The following is a 9,641-nucleotide window of genomic DNA, read 5'->3' on the forward strand; positions in this document are numbered from 1 at the left end:
ACATGCACAGACACACATGCACAGACACACATGCACAGGCACAGGCAGACACACATGCACAGACACACATGCACAGACACACATGTACAGACACACATGCGCAGACCTGTCCCTAAATAACAAGATGCATTTAAAGTGCAAATGATTCATCACTATAGAAGACATCTGAGCCGGGTGTTGGTGGCACACGCCTTTAATCCCAGCACTTGGGAGGCAGAGACAGGCGAATCTCTGTGAGTTCAAAGTCAACCTGGTTTACAGAGTGAGTTCCAGGACAGGCACCAAAGCTACACAGAGAAACCCTGTCTTAAAAAACAAAAAACAAAACTAAAAAGGCATCTGTTTACAACACAAGCATTGTATGGTCTTCATTAGCATATGTTAATTAGCACAGTGACAGGCTTCATTGCGACATTTCCACATGTGTGTGTATAATGTATTTTGATCATGTTTACCTGTTTTCCTCTCTTGTGTCCTCCCGCTTTCACTGGTCACCTTCTCCCCGATTGGCCTCCCTGCATATTTCCATGTCTTATTTGTGTCCATTTTCCAGGGGAGATGCAAACAGGCTCTGAGACTATGAGCTTTGGGACTGAGGGAGCCAGTGGTCTTCGCAGCCTGAGAGGCTGAAGAGCGTGGACACGGGACTCCTAGCTCCGCTCCGAGCCCGGGCAGAGTTTTACAACTGGCTGGCCTTTGCAAAGCTCTTCTTCCTGCAACTCAAAACCGCTCCTATTGCCAGTGTGCTGTCTTAGCAGAATGCTTATTCCCTGCTGGCAGTTCCATGCTTTTTCTAGGCTCTACTTAGGTGGGAGCACCAGCAGCAAGGTACATCTCTAGAAGGAATGCAGAGTCAGGAGTTACACCAAGAAGGCAGAGAATAGTCTGGTAGCCTAGTAATGACATTTTCCGGACTTGGCATAGTGAAGCTATTCGAGGCCACTTGTATGCAGGTGAGAGACTTGGGAGTAGGAGTTAGGGCTCTGCTGGAGAAACAGAGTGAGTCTTGAAGACCTCGGCCTTGAGCAGTCTGTTCACGAGTGTTGCAAGAGAAACGATCGTGCATTTGCACGCTGTGTGGACAAAGCCTGATGTTCTAGTGTAAAGGAGGAGAGATTAATGCACCAAAGAGGCACGGGTCTGTCTGCCATGATGTCACCTGCGTGGCTGCTCTTGAAGCCCTCATTGAAGGGACCTGGAAGTGTTCATGCTGGAGCAGGGAATGGCCAGTGGTCGTCTGAGCTCCATGGCCAGAAACCCATCAAAACAGAGTTCTTTAAGGAGCGTTGCATTCCTGGTGAGCAAAGTCAATTTGCTTGAAGAAAGGCAAAAGTTTTAGAAATTCTGCTGTAGTCTTACCCTGTCCTCCTGCTTCTTCCAGGGGGCTTGTGCTTGCCCACCCTCCTCCCTCCCTTCTCTTTTAAGCTAATAGTTTCCCAGTTCTCTCATTTATAGCCTTAAGGTCACTGTCTTAGAGTCCCCATGCGGGGGTTTTGAGCATGTTTGCAGATGGTCTTGCGACCATCACCCTTACATGATTCCAGAATGCTTTTCGTCATCTCCCATCAGCCAGGATCATGCAGTGGTGCTCAGCAAACCAGGCATTTCCCTTCTCTCTCCATTGGTTTTCCATTGGGACATTTTGTATGGTTTTGTATATGTGGTTTTGCATACTAAAGAATTTCCGTGCCCAGTGTCTTTTACTTAACATAGTGTATTCAAGATTGACCTTCAGGCTGGGGGACATGACTCAATGGGTAAACTGCTTGCTGCGGAACTAAATTCAACCCCTCAGAACATGTGAAAAACCAGACCTGGTTCCTGCAACCTTAGCACTGAGAGGCAGAGACAGAAGGCTCCCAGGCTTATTGTCCACCAACCTCGGCAAAACGGTGAATTTTTGGCTAAGTGAGAGACCCTACATTTAAAAAAAGAAAAAAAAACAGGTGTGATAGTGTAAATTTAAGAAAGACATCTCAGTATCAACCTCTGGCATCCATACCTAACTGCACAGGCGAGTATACCTATATACCATGCGCATATGCACATGCGTATACACACACACATGCGCGCGAGCGCGCGCGCGCACACACACACACACACACACACACGCACACACGTGTCCTAGTGTGAATCCAGTACTGTAGTTTCTTTCAGTACCAAAACAGTTGCATGGTCATGCGACATTGAGCAGCAGATGGCCATGTGGGTTGTTTTCACCTGTAGCTTAGTGTAAATAATGCCACTTGGAGCATGTGTGTGTGCATATGTGTGCAGGATTTAGCGTGTAGCTGTCTTTTTCTTTCTCTCAGGCAATTCCTGGGTCATAGGCCAAAGGTTAGAACTTTCAAGATCTGCAAAGTGTTTCCCAAGCAGGCTTTGCTGCTTCCCACCGCTCACCAGCCCTGTAGACTTCTCTGCACCCTATCTACTAATAGAGAACGCGCGCCTGCCCTCACTCAGTGTCCCACGGCTCTTATGTCTTCAGATCTCATTTCCCTCATTGTATATTCTTGAGTTGTGATTTTTGATGCTACTTTGCTCCATGGAAAGAAACAACCTTAGCTGCCGCCCTGTAGAATCCCGTGAGGACAGAGCTGGGTGGGTGGAGACCTGGAGGATGTTCCTCAGTGCTGGACTGATCTGTTGACTCATTGCTGGGATTCGCTTTTGTTACTCAGTGAAGCATCCTTGCTCCTCTGGCAGACTGTCACGTTATACTAATCCTAATGTGACAAGTTCTCACACAGCTCTTTCCCCAGCCTCCCGTCGGGCTTGGGGACAAGGAGATCAGTGTCAGCACCTTGGTCCTTCTTAACATCCTATCCTCATCCTCCTGTGGCTGTCTGTTCTTGTGCTGACCGTCTCCATTCTCTTTCTCCCTAGGTACCTTGTGCCCTGCTGAGTACTGGCGTCCCCAGGCCTCCCTTTCTCAGCCTAGTACAGAGACCTCTTCCTTCCACCTAAGGGAAGAGGCACCTGGATGCTCACGAGCACAGTGGGTCCCCAAGAACTGGCTGCAAGATACCGCCTTTCCTTGCCTCTGCCCTCCTCACAGGTAACCTTTGAACTCGGAAAAGGAAGGCTTAGGGACTTTCCTTTAGCTCTTTCTCACTGTCAAAGTCTCAGTGTGGGGAGCAGGGGAGAGTGGTCAGTTGGCCCGCCTCCGTAGAGCTATCTAGCCCTCTTAAACCACAGCATAGGCGAATTCCTTGCGGGACTCTCCCGGATGAGCTTTAAGGAGTGCTGTGGAGGCAGCGGTTACATTTATGCTTTATAACGTGTTGCTCTTTAGCTGTGTGTTTTCACAGCGTGAGGCTGATGTCGCTAATCTCCTGCTGGAGCTAAGTGACAGGTTCAGAAGGCTGTTGTCACTTGTGTGGCTCACCAGGGGGTTTTCCTGCGCTCATTCATGCTCTAGCAAGGTAAAGCATGCCACGCTGCCTGGTGTTCTGCTGACACAGCGGCATCCGCGCTGGCTGTCAGGCAGAGGTGCGAAGACTGGGTAGGAACAGCCGTGGGGGAGAGCCTGTGTAGCTGATGGTGTGAGAGAGTGAAGTATGATACTTGACAAGACGCAGATGCTGTGGAGAGAAGAAAATGGAGGGAAAGCCTTCTGTGTACACCCATAGCAGTTTTTAATGGGTGGCCAAGGCTTTTTTTTTTTTTGCTTTAACTTAGTCTTTATTTTTTTTCCTGTTTATTTATTTATTAAAGATTTCTGTCTCTTCCCCGCCACCGCCTCCCATTTCCCTCACCCTCCCCCAATCAAGTTCCCCTCCCTCGTCAGCCCATAGAGCTATCAGGGTTCCCTGCCCTGTGGGAAGTCCAAGGACCACCCACCTCCATCCAGGTCTAGTAAGGTGAGCATCCAAACTGCCTAGGCTCCCACAAAGCCAGTACGTGCAGTAGGAGTACTGGCCAAGGCTTTTTAAATGGGCGGCATTTGAACTCAGACCTCAAGGGTTGCACACGTTCCCCTCTTCGCACCTGGGCAAGAACATTGTTGAGGGACATTGAGGTCACCGAAGCCTGAAAGCCGCGCTTCCTGGCTGCTTGTGGAAGCTTCGCGGAGGACAGGGTTTCTCGAAGGGAGCCTGGGAAAGCCAGAGTCAGGCTGGGTAGCAGAGACGGCAAGCATCTGGGCATTCTGACATGGCAGCCAGCAGAGATTTCAGCTTGCATCCTGAGAAACCTGTGCAGATGTGTTTAAGCAGAGGAGGAAGGGGGTCTGTGTTCCGCCTGAGAAGATTCACTTTGGTGGCTGTGATGGGGTAGACCCAGAGGGTGAAGGATAGCGGTGGAATCTAGGAGGTTGTCCCAGACACCGCTAGAGTCACCGCTGTGGCATCAAGACAATACACAATGGCTGTGGATTGTGCAGGCACAGAAGGAGTAGAGAAAAGTGGGCACTCCCTAGTTATATCTTAAAGGCAGATCCTGTAAGATGTGAGAAAAAGGAAAAGGTTCGTGAAGATGCTAAGTATGTCTTCTCACATGTTTAGTAGCGAGGGAAAGGACCGGCAGGAAGGTTTGGATTCAGGAAGCAACTAGGAAGTTCCTTTGTAGACATGTTAAGTTTGTGATGTTATGGGAATGCCCAGTGAGGATGCTGTAGTGGTCACCCTCCCCAGAGCCAATGCTAAGAGATCGATTCACACCGAGATGGAGTGAATGTGATTTTTGAACAGTAGCCACTGCTTGAAGGAATGAGATTAGGGATGCCCAGTGAGGGAAAAATTTTTAAGTTGAGCTGTGGGACCTTCTGGCTTCATGAAAACCTCGAGTGGAGGGTTGGCCATGGAAGGAGACCTACAGGTAATAGCCAGGAAGGAAGGGGAAGCAAGGCCTGGCCCCCTCGAAGGCATTTCCAGAAGAGACCACTAAGGATCTGTGTCGAGGTCCTCAGGGTCTGGGTGAGGTGGGTCAGATGAAGAGATGCTGGGATTGAACCGTGCGCATTGCTGGTGAGGTTAGTGGGGTGGTTTGTGCCCATGGCTGTGATGGCGCTGCCAACAGTGACGGGAGGCGATCGGGAACCGCTTGGAGCAGCTTCACCACAGAAAGAGCAACATTGGTGGCACCAAGTTCAGTTAGTCGGAACCAGTCTCCCCGACCTGCGTGCCAGTGAGAACGACGGAGTCTGACGACATCGTGAGCTCACTGCTGCAGCTCTGTTTGTCTCTGGCTGGGGCGGCACTGGGCTTACAGTGGGAAGGCTGTGGGGGGGATGTGCTGGGACCCGGAAGGACAAAATCTGCACATCTGCTGATGGGTTTCTTTGTGATCTAGGAAAACAGGTCACCCGCTCTGATGGTTAACATCAATTGTCAGCTTGACAGGCTCTAGAATCAGCCAGGAGACAAATGTCTGGGCGAGTGTGTGGGGGACTCCCCAGGTTGGGTTGATTGGACAGGTAAACCCTGAATGTGGATGGCATCAGTCCATGGGCTGAGGTCTTGGACTGGGCAAAGAGGCGATCGTTGATTGGACACTGGCATTGGTGTTCATCTCTCTCTGCTTCCACATTCAGACACAATGTGACCGACCAGCTGCCTCATGTTCCTGCTGCAATGAGCTAAAACATTAAGCATACAGGACCCAGCTGGGGAGTTGGAGGCACACAGTAGGCCAAGAGCTGAGTAGCCGTTTGGCTCGACAGAGAGGGGCCACATGAGAGAGAGTGGCTCCGCTGGCAAGCAGAAGAGATAGGGAGCCTGCTCACAGTCGGGGCAGTGAGAAGGCAACTGAGGCTAGTGATGAGGGCGAAAGTGAGGTTCACATCCTGGGAGTCGGGGCTTAAAGTGGGTGAGCGTGGGTACCACCAGTGGCACTCTGAGTGATGAGGGACCCGAGCCCCTTGGGGTGTTTGCAGAAGTCAAACCACTCCACAGTACCTTCTCTGAGCCCTAGAAACTCAGGCATTTTTCTGCCATTTATTTTCATTATTTGTTCTTTAAGGGGTCTGCTTGGGCTATCTTCCATATCCACCCTCCACGGACCCGTGTTCCCGGCTTGCATGTTTGGGGACAGTGGGCCTGGCAATGGATTTGTCACTGATGCTTTCCTTTGCTCAGTACCATGGTCAGGCGCACGGTGGCATCAGAGGTGACTTTCGAAGGAGTCACCCAACGCTGCCCATCTTGTTCTCAGGACACAGCGTTGGAAGCTTTTCTCTTCTTATCAACGCTGTAGCATCATGGCAGCCCTGTCTGCGAGGCACTTCCTGGTCCAGAGAAGCAGGCTCTCCCAGCTGTGGGGGTAACCATCAAAGAGCAGGCCCAGAAGCTTCCCAGGGCTGAGCAGATTCTGCCTTCTGTCCAGGCTCTGCCCACACCCACCTCTTAGGACATTTGTTTAGGAATCTGTCTCAAATTCCTAAAAGTATGAAATGGCTTCATACTCAAAAACAAACAAACAAAAAAAATTCAGGCTAAAGAAGCCAAAATACCAGAAAATGACAATCTGGCCCAAGCAAAAAATAAATTATTTGTAAATGTTTAGGGTTGAAATGACACTGTTCAAGATGCCTCCGGATAACCTCAGAGCACATCTGGAGTGGGGCAATATATACATTTCTGCTTTTGTTCGGATTTGCTTCTCTCTTCCTCCAATGTGGAAAACAGTCTTCATTTTCAAAGGGGATGAGCAAATCCAGCTAAGAAAGTTGGGCTGGGCCTTGACCTTGTTTCTTGGGAACAGCAGGAATTGAGAAAACCACATCTGGTTATTCTAGCTCCCTGCTGCTGTGTGGTAGGGTGTATAGGCTGTGGACCCCTAGCTAGGCAGGCAGGTCTCAGGGCCACGCTTCCGTGGGCTCAGGGGCATTGGTCTGGAGAAATGATGGCATCACTTTACTTTTTTTGAGACAGGGTGTCTCTCTTGCCTGAAACTCGACGTCCCACCTGGGGTTGTTGGCTTGTGAGCTCCTGGAGTCTGCCTGCTTCTGCTCCTTAACACTGGGGTTAGATGTATCATGCCCAACTTTTCGTGGGTATCAGAGAATCGGTGTCAGCGAGTGCTTTCACGCAGAGTGCTCTTGCACACTGAATCAACCCCAGTATTCTTGTGGTTCTTCCTGTGACTTCCTTGTGGGGGCTTTGTGGGACACACCTGCAAGTATTCATAGGACAGCGATGGTACACTCGGAGCTTCTGGCCCAGGAGCAGCCTGAAGAGCAGAAGAGAACCCAAGAGGAGAAGCTGGGGCGTGTGCTGAACGAAGATTAATGTGTCTGTCCTCTGACTTTAAAGCTAGGCTTGCTTTTTCTACCCCCTCGAGGCCGATAGTAGACTTTCGTAGATGCACATTGACAGAAGTATCGTGCAGCCTTCTCCCATGCTCACTGCAGACGTAACTCCCACTTTAGCCCCATTTACTCCCGCCGCATTAAATATGGATGAGAAAGCCATTAGTATCTTGGCCTTGTCGTGTGCTGCAGAGTGGATAGTATAATTCACTCCCCGCAACCTCATTTTAATCCCGACATTATTGCCTATGGTCATCGTTGTACGTGTTGTGCCTGATCGCATATTTTCCATGTTTTGGAGCCACCGCTAGCATACACATTATACACAGAGGATATATAATAAAAATGAAACATTTGAATTTGAAACTTAGGGGGTTGCTTCTGATAAGAGTACAGGTATAGTGGGTAGGTTTGAACATAATCACCCTTTTAGATTTCTAGAATGCTCAAAACTGCCAAATGGTCCTCACCAACATATCATTAAAGAAGTTTTGTAATAAAATTGCAATCCCAAGCTGAATCCCGCCCCTTCCCCCACCACTTTTTGCGTATGCGGCCCTGAACAGTTTGTGTTTAAGAGACAAATCACAGACACAGTTGGGTTATTTACATAATTCCCGTGCAGCCTTTTGATATTTTCCAGCTTCCTTTCTGTTGCTATGACGAGACAAAACAATCTGACCAAAAGCAGCTGAGGGGAGGAAAGGCTTGATTTTAGCTTGCACTTCCAGGTCACCGTCCACCATTGAAGGAAGTCGGCGGGAGCTCAGGCAGGGACTTGAAGTAGAAACCATGTTATGTCTGGCTTTTTGTGTGGATTCTGGGATCTGAACGCAGGCCCCGTGTTCTTCCTACTGGGCCATCCCCACACCCGTGTTCTAGTTTAATCCTGTTATCTCTTACAGCTGCAGTTAGGACCTGGACGCTCTCCTGTCACAGACAGTGTGGGTTATTGCTAGTCTCGGCTGTCACCAGCTCATTTCTCTTAATATTCTCTTATTATTCTCTTATGTCTTTCTCACTCGAAAGCCCATCTTCCCCCCCCCCCCCCCCCGGTAGCTACCTACAAATACCTACAAAGGGTAGCTGTGCCGAAGAGAGGTGCAGCCTTAATGATCAGATAAGAGACCATCATGGCGATTTCTTAAAGCATACTAAACTCTGCGCTCTTACCAGTGGACAACCAAAGTCTCCTCCCTTCAGAATTGTGCTTTAAAAATATCCCGTCACGCAGGACTTAGAGGCTTGTTAGTCCTCCCCCCACCCCCCCCCACCCCCCAGTTAATGGTGATGTGACCGGCATGACAGCTCACTCCAGCACGCTCCATCCTCCTGATAGTTAATGGCCATTTTTTTCGACGTGTATCCTTTATCCGTTAAGCTGTCTTTTTCCTCACTGACTTGAAGTCGGTCTTTATATATCCTGAAGAGCATTGTTAGTTTTATGTGCTAAAAATAGCTCCTCCCAGTCTGTGCCATTGATTTTCATTTTCTATGAAGTGTCTTTTTGATGGCCACACACTGTTGACGACAGCATACAGAGTCTTAGCAATTTTGCTTGACAGTTAAGGGCATTCACTGGAGATACTCTATATCCCGAGGTCCCAAGTTGCTCCTTTGGATAGTTTTATAAATTACTGAGTGCTCCTTTGTATGTGGGATGTTGCGAATGGACATGATTTTTATCCATGGGGGACAAACAGCACCCAGGACTCTACAGATCAACCGTCCCTTTTCCCCATCAGTCCTGATGACATGCTCTTGTGGTTTGAAATAGGAATGTCCCACATAGACGCGTGTGTTTGAATGCTTGGCCTGTTGGGAATGGCACTATTAGGAGATGTTTCTTCGTTGGAGTAGGTGTGACCTTGCTGGAGGAGGTGTGTTGCCATGGGGATGAGCTTTGAAGTCTCAGCAGCTCAAACCAGGCCCAGAGTGGGACAGATCACGTCCTGTTGCCTGCAGATGAAGATGTAGAACTCTCAGCTCCTTCTCCTGCATCATGGCTACCTTTGTGCCACCATGTCCCTCCCTGATGACAATGGACTGACCGTCTGAAACTGTAAGCCAGCTCCAGTTAAATGTTTTCCTTTACAAGAATCGCCATGGTCATGGTGTCTCTTCATAGCAATAGCAACCGGAACTCAGACACCTGCACACTCTCTAGTGTGTTGTATGTTTATGTTTTTTTTTTTTTTCCCTTCTGTCACTTTGCTTGACCTTGTGTTTCTCTACTTCTTAGGATGTTACTACAGCTCTTGAAGAAGGTTCCTTATTTGGACTCCAAGAATTTGTTACTTCTTCTTGGCTCTGCTTAGGCCTTTAAAGTCCTATGAAATTATAGGGTTAATTTGTTTATACAAACATTTTTTTTTTTTTTTTTTTTTTTTTT

General features: G+C 48.8%; 1 protein-coding gene across 1 annotated transcript in view; it reads left to right on the top strand.

Annotated features, from left to right (window-relative positions):
• Rnf144a (ring finger protein 144A) overlaps window positions 1–9,641 on the top strand; it is a 127,026-nt gene that overhangs the window by 23,851 nt on the left and 93,534 nt on the right. The window contains exon 2 of the mRNA XM_026788960.1: window positions 2,887–3,058. The gene's annotated coding sequence lies outside the window, so the exon portion shown is untranslated. The remainder of the gene's footprint in view (window positions 1–2,886; window positions 3,059–9,641) is intronic.

This window comes from Microtus ochrogaster, unplaced genomic scaffold, assembly GCF_000317375.1.
Source record: "Microtus ochrogaster isolate Prairie Vole_2 unplaced genomic scaffold, MicOch1.0 UNK10, whole genome shotgun sequence".
Taxonomy (NCBI): Eukaryota; Metazoa; Chordata; class Mammalia; order Rodentia; family Cricetidae; genus Microtus; species Microtus ochrogaster.